This window comes from Hyaena hyaena, unplaced genomic scaffold, assembly GCF_003009895.1.
Source record: "Hyaena hyaena isolate Hyena2069 unplaced genomic scaffold, ASM300989v1 scaffold_576, whole genome shotgun sequence".
Taxonomy (NCBI): domain Eukaryota; kingdom Metazoa; phylum Chordata; class Mammalia; order Carnivora; family Hyaenidae; genus Hyaena; species Hyaena hyaena.
Genome location: NW_024081208.1, coordinates 751,513 through 762,180, shown reverse-complemented (window position 1 = coordinate 762,180; position 10,668 = coordinate 751,513). Strand labels below are relative to the sequence as shown.

General features: G+C 35.5%; 1 protein-coding gene across 1 annotated transcript in view; it reads right to left on the bottom strand.

Moving 5' to 3' along the window:
• IL1RAPL2 (interleukin 1 receptor accessory protein like 2) overlaps positions 1 to 10,668 on the bottom strand; it is a 637,686-nt gene that overhangs the window by 223,562 nt on the left and 403,456 nt on the right. The window lies entirely within an intron of this gene.

The window sequence follows — 10,668 nt, the reverse complement described above, 5'->3', positions numbered from 1 at the left end:
GGGAGAGATGTGCATGGAGGAGGGCACTTCTGCGGATGAGCACTGGGTGTTATATAGAAACCATCTTGACAATAAACTATTTGTAAAATAAATAAATAAATACCCCATTTGGAAGTTCTTATGAACTTGGAAAAAAAAACAACTTTATGTGTAAGATTTTATAAAATTTTGCAAATCTTAAAAAAAAATAAAAATGAAAATGAAAACAAAAAAAAGAAGTGACAAGACTTGACCAAGATCACAGGATCAGTAAATGATAGAATAGGGATTTGACACCAGGCACTTTGATCCCAGAGTTTATATTCTTAACTACCACACCATGATGTCTCTCAGTATAGGTGACAGAAGTGTTTGGGGTGTGACTTCTTTAATATTCAGAACTACTTTAGCAGTTTGAATGAGCATATATCTTTAATAAGTACACTTACTAAATAAAGATAAAACATTCCAAAGACAGTGGTATGCATGTTTTCTTTTTAACTTGTGAGACAAAGACAGTGCAGATTATTAGTCAATCCAAAGTTATATAGAGTGCACAGCAATTTCTATGATAACATAACATTTTTCCAGTGTCATAAACTATTTTAAATACTATGAATTGCCAACCAGAATCTTTTTTATTGCTGTTGGGGGGAGGGTTGGAAGGAAGAGCTATTCTTCCAAACTCATATTCAGGATTGAGATACACCTCATATAAGTTTCAATAACATGAAAATAGGAAATTATGTTAACATTTGGAATTGTGATACAGGATGGAATTAGGAAAGGGGCTCTTTGTATTAATCCCCTTTCTATTTCAGGAAAAGGAAATAAGATGAAAACTGCAAAAGAAGAGTATAATTTGTTGCCCAAATTAATGGTACTCAAAATACATAATTTTTGAATTAACAGAGACATAAGCATCAAGAAACCATTTTCCCTATAAAGCAACTAATATTTGTATTTACTCACAAATATGTAGATTCCTGGTATTTCTTTTGGGATCTGGCAGAATGTGATATTTGTGTAAAAAAAATATTACTTCTTTTAAGATCTCTGGGGGGGAAATGTTGGTTAGGATTACATTGTATTATTCCAGTAGAGACCTTTATTTCATTTAATAGGCTTTGAGGCAATGGTCTCTCATCTCTGAAAATATCACAGGTCACCAGCAACAGCAATGCTAGGGAATATGAGGACTGCTAACAGACAATCCAAGTTAGCACATCTCCAGGCTGGCTTTCTAAATCTTCTCTAAGCCACAGCACATAGTATGATATGATTGGTTTTTCTGAACTGCTATGAAAAGACTTTCAACTTCAGATAACCATATGATAAACAAATATATTCTCATGTAAGAGATCAAAAGGAAATTTCATATAGCCCTATATTTTGTAGCAATATGGCTGATAGGTCACATGAAGCAGACCACTCTACTGTATATTTTTCTGGTTCTCTAAAATAAAGAGAGATTTAGTAGTAAAGAAAGTTTTGCTGTTTCATTTTTCATTATTGTTACCTAATTTACTTTCTGTGTTTGTTTCCATAATATTTTGTTAGCAAATTAATTACTTCAAATGTGATTTTGACGCCCATAAAACAGTTGAGTAAATCTTCCATTAAACATTTATAACATGTGGTTTATAAAATGAAAACTTAAAAAAAGATTGAATCTTTTCTAGAAAATACTAATCACCAGGGTAGTGACATATATATCCTCAAATTTAAACAACACTTGAGATTAAAATTCTTTGTGTACCTTAGTGTTTATCAATAACGATCACTATGCAAACAAGCAGTTTAAGGAGATGTAGTATTTCATATGCAACTTGGCTGGTATTCGGGGTGTTATGATGATGTTAGGGATGCTATGATGGTGTTGGAGGCAGGAAGGTTGTGTTATTTTTATCAAGAATGTCAAAGGGTGCTTGAGTGGATCAGTCGGTTGAGCATCAGACTCTTGATTTCAGCTCCAATCATGATCCCAAGGTTGTGGGATGGAGCCCCACATCTGGCTTATATTTGTAGAGTCTCGTTCTCCCTCTGTGTCTCTCTTCCACCCCCGACCCATGTCCTGTTTGCACTATCTCTAAAAAAAATCTCAAGAGAAAAGAGCAGGTTGGATTAAAGGCTCAAGAGAACAGTTTTTTGTTCTAATTCCATTTCTTGATTGCTAGATGAACTTGAATAAGTACCTTATGGTTCTCAGCTACTCTATTGGGGAAAACACACTAAATGGGGATACTATCAAGTAGTTGTGGATAAGTCATTATTTAAAATTAATTTAAAAAAAAAAAGCTTTCACCAGCATGCAGCAAAAGGCTAACAAACAATTTCAGATAGGCCAAGGACACAAGCAGGTATACAAAACTTCTGGTAATGTCCCCCTATAGTATAACAAAATTTGACAATGTGAATGCAGTAGTCATTAATTTCATTAGATCTTTTATGTAAGGAACAATCCCAAATTGGGGTGGGGTATATGGAGGATAATGTCTTGTTTAAAGAAGGAAAAAATAAATGACCAATATAATCTTGGCCTATTTGATCACTTCTTTGCAAAAGCCTCTGAAGTCCAAATTATTTTACTGATCACTGACTACTATAGGTACATTATGCAAATGGAGATGAATAAAATAATACCTACATTTCACATTCACAAGGTTCTGAGGCTTGCTCTTTAAAAGAGGAGAAAAAAAGGTTTTGATCTCCATCTCGAACTCCCAGTAATCTTTTAGACAGAAGAACAAGTCATAAATATTTAGTTACCCATTGAAGACAACTGAATATACCTGTAGTTTAAAGCTTTAATCTTAAACCTTTTCTCTAAAGCTAAAGCTTCAAAGTAACATCATTGCATGGTGTGGGTTGCAGCGGGCAGGGAAAGGAATGTATAAAAACAAAATACTACAAGACACTACTGTTGCTGAAATAACCTTTGATCAAACTGGGACTGTTAAGGGACCAGATTTCATGTTAAGCCATAGAGGAAAGCCATCTCTGAAGTATGACTAAGAACTATCAAAAAAGCTCTTTGTGACTTCTGCTTCCAGCCATGAAAATATAACTAGTACTGGACTTACTCTCTCACCATAAATAACTAGGAAAGTGGACAAAAGATACAGAGTAACTGTTTTCAAATATTGGACAGCAAGCAAACACAGGACTTTGATCCCTCAGAGAAGGGAAATAAACAAGGTAACCCTGACAGTTACCCTGGATTTATGCCTGGGAGAATTTTTAAACTGCAGAGTAGGAAAGAAAAACCCAAGTAGAGCATGGTAGCCTTGCTGTGTTGAAGAAATAGAGATTGAGGCTTGAGAAGAGTGCAGTGAATGGGATTTGCAAAACAGAGTGCTAAAGAAAATGGCACTAGTCAGAGAAATAACTGCAAATTTGCATGGGGTCCTCTTTAATCTTTCTCATAATATTAAACTGCATACATAGGATAAAAATACAAGACTAATCAAAGAATAACTATTAAAGAACTGTAAAGCAAAAACATTCCCCAAACTCACACAAGGATATGAAATGTTTGGGTTCTGAGCATCCAAAATGTAGAAACCTCATTGAATGTCTAAGGTAATAAGAGAATGTAGGAGGCCTTAGTAGTTAAATGTCATACCTAACTAGGAAAAATCAGCCAATTTAAACAGACCCAGAAATGATAAAGACAATATAATTATCATACAAAGACTTTATTTTTATTTTTTTATTTTTTAGAAGTTTAATTATTTTGAGAGTAAAATATAGCATGAGTGGGGGAGGGGCAGAGAGAGAGAGGGGAAAGAGAGAATCCCAAACAGACCCCACACTGCCAGCACAGAGCCCAACGTGGGGCTTGAACTCATGAAACTAAGAGATCATGACCTAAGCCAAAACCAAGAGTTGGACGCTTAACTGACTGCACCACCCAGACACTCACACACAAAGACTTTAAACAGTTATTGTGAATATGACAGAGGATTTAAAGAAAAAGATGAACATAATGAAGATAGAAGTATAAAATGCCAAAAAGAAGTAAGTACTAAGACCTGAAAAAATGAAAAATTCACTGGATGGGCTTAATAGAATATTTAACATTACAGAAGCAAAGAACAATAAATTTATAGATTAAACCATAGAAACTACCACAACTGGAGGATATTAAGGAAAAAAAGCTAAAAAATTAAACATATCATCAGTGACACATAAAATAATATCACACAGTCTAATATATATATAATTGTCCATTAAGTAGAAGGGCAGAAAAACTTTAGGAAGAAATATTAGCTGAAAGTTTTTCAAATTAGATTAAAGATAACAAACACAAATTTGAGGTCAGTGACTCTTATGTAGAATAAACACAGAGAATACTATACTAAGACACATAATTAAATTGCTGAAACCAGCAACAATAAGAAAAATTTTAAAGCAGGCAAAAGAATCTAAAAAAAAGTTTCCTTGCCCTCAAAGGACATTGATTTTCTATAATCCTTTGATGAAATGTAAATACTCCCTTTTTCCAGATTTACTGAGATACAATTGACATATAACATTGTGTAAGTTTAAGGTAGATGACATGATTATCTGATACAATATATTGCAAACTGATTACCACTATAGCATTAACTAATATCTACATCAAGTCACACAACAATCATCTCTTTTTTTGTGGTGAGTATATTCAAAATATACTTTTTTATGAACTTTGAAGTATATAATACAGCATTATCCGCTGTAATCAACATGCTGTACATTAGATGCCCCACATGTAAATATTGTTGATAAAAGGGCACATTATACAATTCAAACTGTCCTGTGGAGGAGTTTCAGGATTACTTTGGAATGGGACATCTGATGGAGTGTAGGGCCCTGAGGCAATTGGGCACAGGTTAGGTAAATATGAATGAGCCCTGGTATGTGGTACAACCCCAGGTGCTGTGTTCCTAAAAGGGAGATAAAAAGATACAGCAGATACATTTTATCAACTTTGGAATTTGGATTCAGGATGATTGTGGACTCAGACTAAGGATCCCAGTTGGGGCACTCAGTGTTGAAAATAAAAGCCTTTCAAAAAAAAAAAATAAAATAAAATAAAATAAAAGCCTTTCAAAATGAAAAAAGACCTATAAAACCTTACAGAGTTGAATTCCCAAGATCTGTCCTATTGAATTAGTTTATTTTCTCTTAGGCACTAGCCTAATATTTCCAAGTCCTGCCCCAAGAGATAGTGGTACCTTGGGTTATGTAATATAAACCATATATTTGGGGGTGTTACAAGTGTGCAAGATTTTAAGAGCAATATAATGAATTTTTTATACTTGAAATGTTAATTCCCCATGTAAATTATCTAGAGTAATTTAAAAATAAACATAAATATTATAGATAAATGTTATCTGATTTCATTATTTGAACACACAGTGATTATTAATTATCTTGATTAAATTGGGGCTTTTTAATATACTATTAGGAAAATATGTAACTTTTAAAAAGCCATAGACATTGGTTTAGCCAACTCTGTCATGAGCTGTGGAGTTAAAATTTCTTTTAGCAACTTTCTCCTTTTGCCAGTGTTTGTTGTCCTAGTGGGAGTTTTTCTCTTGGTTTACTTGCCAACATGATCCTGTTGAGGTAGTTTCTATGGCCTGATGTAGATGGCTCTCTGCTTTTAGGTCCCTGCTAACTAATCACAAAGAAGCCCCAAAAACATGCAGTCACTCATTCTCTGCGCCAGTGTTTTCCTATAATGAATTATCTTTTTCTCTATCTTTGCAACCAGCCTCAAATGGTTTATTTCTTCTGTAAGTAAGCACAGATTGCCTGAAAGATCTTTTTCACTCAATAGCTAAAAATCACCTATTCACTAAGCTCTGCCCCAGTCTAGGATATCTACCAGGAAATTTGGGTTAAAACTGTTTCTTAGGGAGTGAAGGCTATTTATTCCTACTGTAAATTTTTCAGACAATGATTTGCTAGATATCCAAAAAATATGATACTATAAATTTGAAAATGAAACCAATTAGAGTACAAAGAATACTTCACCCAATTTAAACTTAAGAGAAAAATTCTTTTGTGTTTTTTTGAAATACTCAATTTATTAAAACTAAAAAAAAGAACAAATTTTAAATTAAAAAGTATTCCAACAGATGGTATAAACAATAACTAATTTTTTTCAGATTTCGAACAATTACAATAACATATCAACATTAAGTATTGTAGAGATGTACAAGATAGAGTAACATTAGCCTATAGCAGCAGTTAAACCAAAAAACCTTTTTTTTCATTTAATAGGTATTTATTGAGCACCTATGGCATACCTAGCACTGTTTTGAGAACTGTAAGAGCACAGTGACAGTACAGACACAATCCCTGCACTCAAAGGACTAACAGTCAAATAGTCCGAGACAAGTAACACACAAGTACATCTAGAAGGAAACTGGCACTAAATTGAACCTTATGAAATTTTCAGTATTGAATCAATCATCTTTGCCTGCAAAAATGGCAATGTTTCAATATGATTGCTCTGAACTGGGACAAGGGATATCAAGGGAAAGTATTGTTTCTTTTTAAGGTACTGGTGTTAGTTAGGGTTCTCCAGGGAAACAAAACCGCTGGAAAGCTGACAGGCAGGAAAACTCCCTTTTACTCAGGAGACGGTCTGCCTTTTGTTCTGTGCATGCTTTCAGCTGATAGACGAGGCCCACGTGGATGATGGGGGGCAATCTACTCAGTCTGTTGAATGTCCCTGTTCATCTCATCCAAGCACACAGATGCGTTTGGAATGAGATGTGACCAGATATTTGGGCAACCTGTGGCCCAGCCAAGTGGACACTTAAAATTTACCATTCTAGTTCTTTTAGGAACTTACTACTGAGAGTGTGTCCTGTGGAGCAGCTTCATTTTCATTACCTGGGAGCTTGAGTGGAAGAATCTCATGCCCTGCCTCAGACTTACTGAAATAGAAACTGCATGTTGACAAAACCCCTAGGTAGCATGAATGCACGTGATTTGAGAAGCATCTGAACTATGTACCACAATTGGATGGCAAATCCTTGGGAATTTGTTTGGTTTATAGCACATAGTTTGTGATTTCCATTGTTTTATGCATGAAGCTTTTTGGACACGTATTTTAGCATGTTTTTTTCGTATGTACCGTAATCCATACACATTTGTTGTACTAATAAGTATGTGCACATACCAGCAAACAGTTTTTAGGTACATCATTAAGCATCCATACATTGGTTGGATGCTTAAACAAAAAATTCTTAATGTCTTAACACAATAGAAATTTATTTTTCACTTATTAAGAGACCAAGGCTCTGTTACCTTCAACGTGAGTTCCAAAGTTACTATGGGACTCAACATCTAACCAGAAGATGAGGGAATTGAGAGAGGACAGAATTACATGGGAAGTATTTATGTGCCAAGCCTGTAAGTAACTTAAGTCATTTCCATTCACATGTCACTGGCCAGAAATTTAGTCAAAGGCCACATTTAAGATAAAGAAGGCTATTCTATTGCTATTCTATTCCCCAACCTGGGGAAGGAAGTAAACGTTGAAATACAAGAGGCACAGAGAACTCCCCTCAGAGGTATTTGAATAGATCTTCTGCAGGACATATCATACTGAAAGTGGGAAAATATAAGGACAAAGAGAATTTTTGAAAGCAGCTAGGGAGAAAAGGGCCCTAACATACAAAGGGAAACCTATCGGAGTGGTGACAGACGTATCTACTGAAACTTGGCAGGCCAGAAAGGAATGGCAGGATTTCTTCAATGTGATGAACAGAAAAAATATGCAGCCAAGACCCACTATCCAGCAAGCTTGTCATTCAAAATAGAAGGAGAGATAAAAACCTTTCCAAATAAACAGCAATTGAAAGAATTTGTCACCACTAAGCCAGCCCTACAAGAAATCCTGAGGGGGACTCTCTGAGGGAAGTATTGCAAGGAACGAAGATACCAGAGACACCACCACAAGCATGAACCCCACAAAGGACACCATGTCTCTAAACCCACATATTTCAATAATAACACTGAATGTAAATGGGCTGAAAGCTCCAATCAAAAGACATAAGGCTGCAGAATTGATAAAAAACCAAAATCCATCTATTTGCTGTCTACAAGAAACGCATTTTAGACTGGAAGATACCTTCAGATTAAAAGGAAGGGGATGGAAAAATATCTATCATGCTACGGGAAGACAAAAGAAAGCTGGAGTAGCTATACTTATATCGGACAAACTGGACTTTAAATTAAAGACAATAACCAGGGATGAAGAAAGGCATTATATAATAATTACAGGGTCCATCCATCAGGAAGGGCTAACAATTATAAATGTAACGCACCGAATATGGGAGCACCTAAATATTTAAAACAATTAATCACAAACAGAAACAACCTTATAGATAAGAATGTGCTAATAGCAGGGGACTTTAATACTCCACTTACAGCAATGGATAGATCAACCAGACAGAAAATCACTAAAGAAACAATGGACTTGAGTGATACAATGGACCAGATGGATCTGACAGATATATTTAGAATTCTGCATCCTGAGGCCAAGGAATTCACTTATTTCTCAAGTGTGCATGGCACATTATCTAAGATAGATCACATACTGGGACATAAAGCAGCCCTCCATAAATATAAAAAAATTGAGATCATACCATGCACACTTTCAGATCATAATGCTTTGAAACTTGAAATCAATCACAGGAAGAAGTCTGGAACCCCCAAAAACACGGAGGTTAAAGACCACCCTACTAAAGAATGAATGGGCCAATCAGGCAATTAGAGAAAAAATTTAAAAATATATGGAAACAAATGAAAATGAAAACACAACAATTCAAAATCTATGGGATGCGGCAAAGGAAAGTACATTGCACTCCAGGCCCATTTCAAGAAACTAGAAAAAGCGCAAGTGCAAAATCTAACGACTCGCCTAAAGGAAATAGAGGCAGAGCAACAAGAGCACCCCAAACCCAGCAGAAGAAGAGAAATGGTAAAAATAAGAGCAGTAATAAACAACATAGAGACCAAAGAAACAGTTGAACAGATCAATGAAACCAAGAGTTGGTTTTGTGAAAAAATAAACAAAATTGACCAACCTCGAGCCAGGCTTCTCAAAAAGAAAACAGAGAGCACCCAAATAGACAAAATCATGAATGAATATGGACTTATTTCGACCAACCCCTCAGAAATACAAGTAATTATCAGGGAATACTATGTAAAATTATATGCCAGCAAATTGGACAACTTAGAAGAAATGGACAAATTCCTAAACACACACTCACTACCAAATTTCACATGGGAAGAAATAGAAAATCTGAAGAGACTCATAACTAGTGAAGAAATCGAATCAGTTATCATAAATCTCCCAACAAATAAAAGCCCTGGACCTGATGGCTTCCCAGAGGAGTTCCACCAGACATTTAAAACGGAATTAATACCAATTCTTCTTAAGCTATTCCAAAAAATAGAAATTGAAGGAAAACTTCCAGACTCATTTTATGAAGCCAGCATCATTCTGATTCCCAAGCCAGACAGGGATCCAGCAAAAAAAGAGAACTACAGGCCAATATCCTTGATGAATACGGATGCAAAAATCCTCAACAAGATACTTGCAATCGAATCCAACAGCACATAAAACGAATTATCCACCGAGATCAAGTGGGATTCATTCCTGGGTTACAGGGCTGGTTCAATATTCGCAAATTAATCAATGTGATACATCACATCAACAAAAGAAAAAATAAAAACCATACAATCCTGTCGATACATGCAGAAAAAGCATTTGACAAAATACAACATCCGTTCTTAATAAAGACCCTCGAGAAAGTCGGGATAGAAGGAATTTACTTAAACATCATGAAAGCCATCTATAAGAAGCCCTCAGCTAACATCATTCTCAACGGGGAAAAACAGAGCTTTCCCCCTGAGATCAGGAACACGACAGGGATGTCCACTCTCACCACTGTTGTTTAACATAGTGCTGGAAGTCCTAGCATCAGCCATCAGACAACAAAAGGAAATGAAAGGCAACAGAATTGGCAAAGAAGTCCAACTTTCACTTTTCGCAGACGACATGATACTCTACATAGAAAACCCGGCAGACTCCACCAGAAGCCCACTGGAACTGATCCAAGAATTCAGGAAAGTTGCAGGGTACAAAATCGACGTATAGAAATCCGTTGCATTTTTATACACCAACAATGAAGCAACAGAAAGAGAAATCAAGAAACTGACTCCATTCACAATTGCACAAAAAACCGTAAAGTACCTAGGAAAAAATATAACCAAAAGTATAAAAGATCTGTATGATGAAAAGTATAGAAACCTCATGAAGGAAATTGAAGAAGATACAAAGAAATGGAAATACATTCCATGCTCATGGATTGGTAGAATAAATATCGTTAAAATGTCATTACTACCCAAAGCAATCTACACATTCAATGCAACCCCAATCAAAATTGGACAGGCATTCTTCTCAAAATTAGAACAAACTATCCTAAAATTTGTATGGAACCACAAAAGACCCTGAATAGCCAAAGTAATACTGAAAAATAAAACCAAAACGGGAGGGATCACCATCCCAGACTTTAGCCTCTACTACAAAGCTGTCATCATCAAGACAGTATGGTATTGGCACAAAAACAGACACATAGACCAATGGAACAGAATTGAGAACTCAGAAGTGGACCCAAA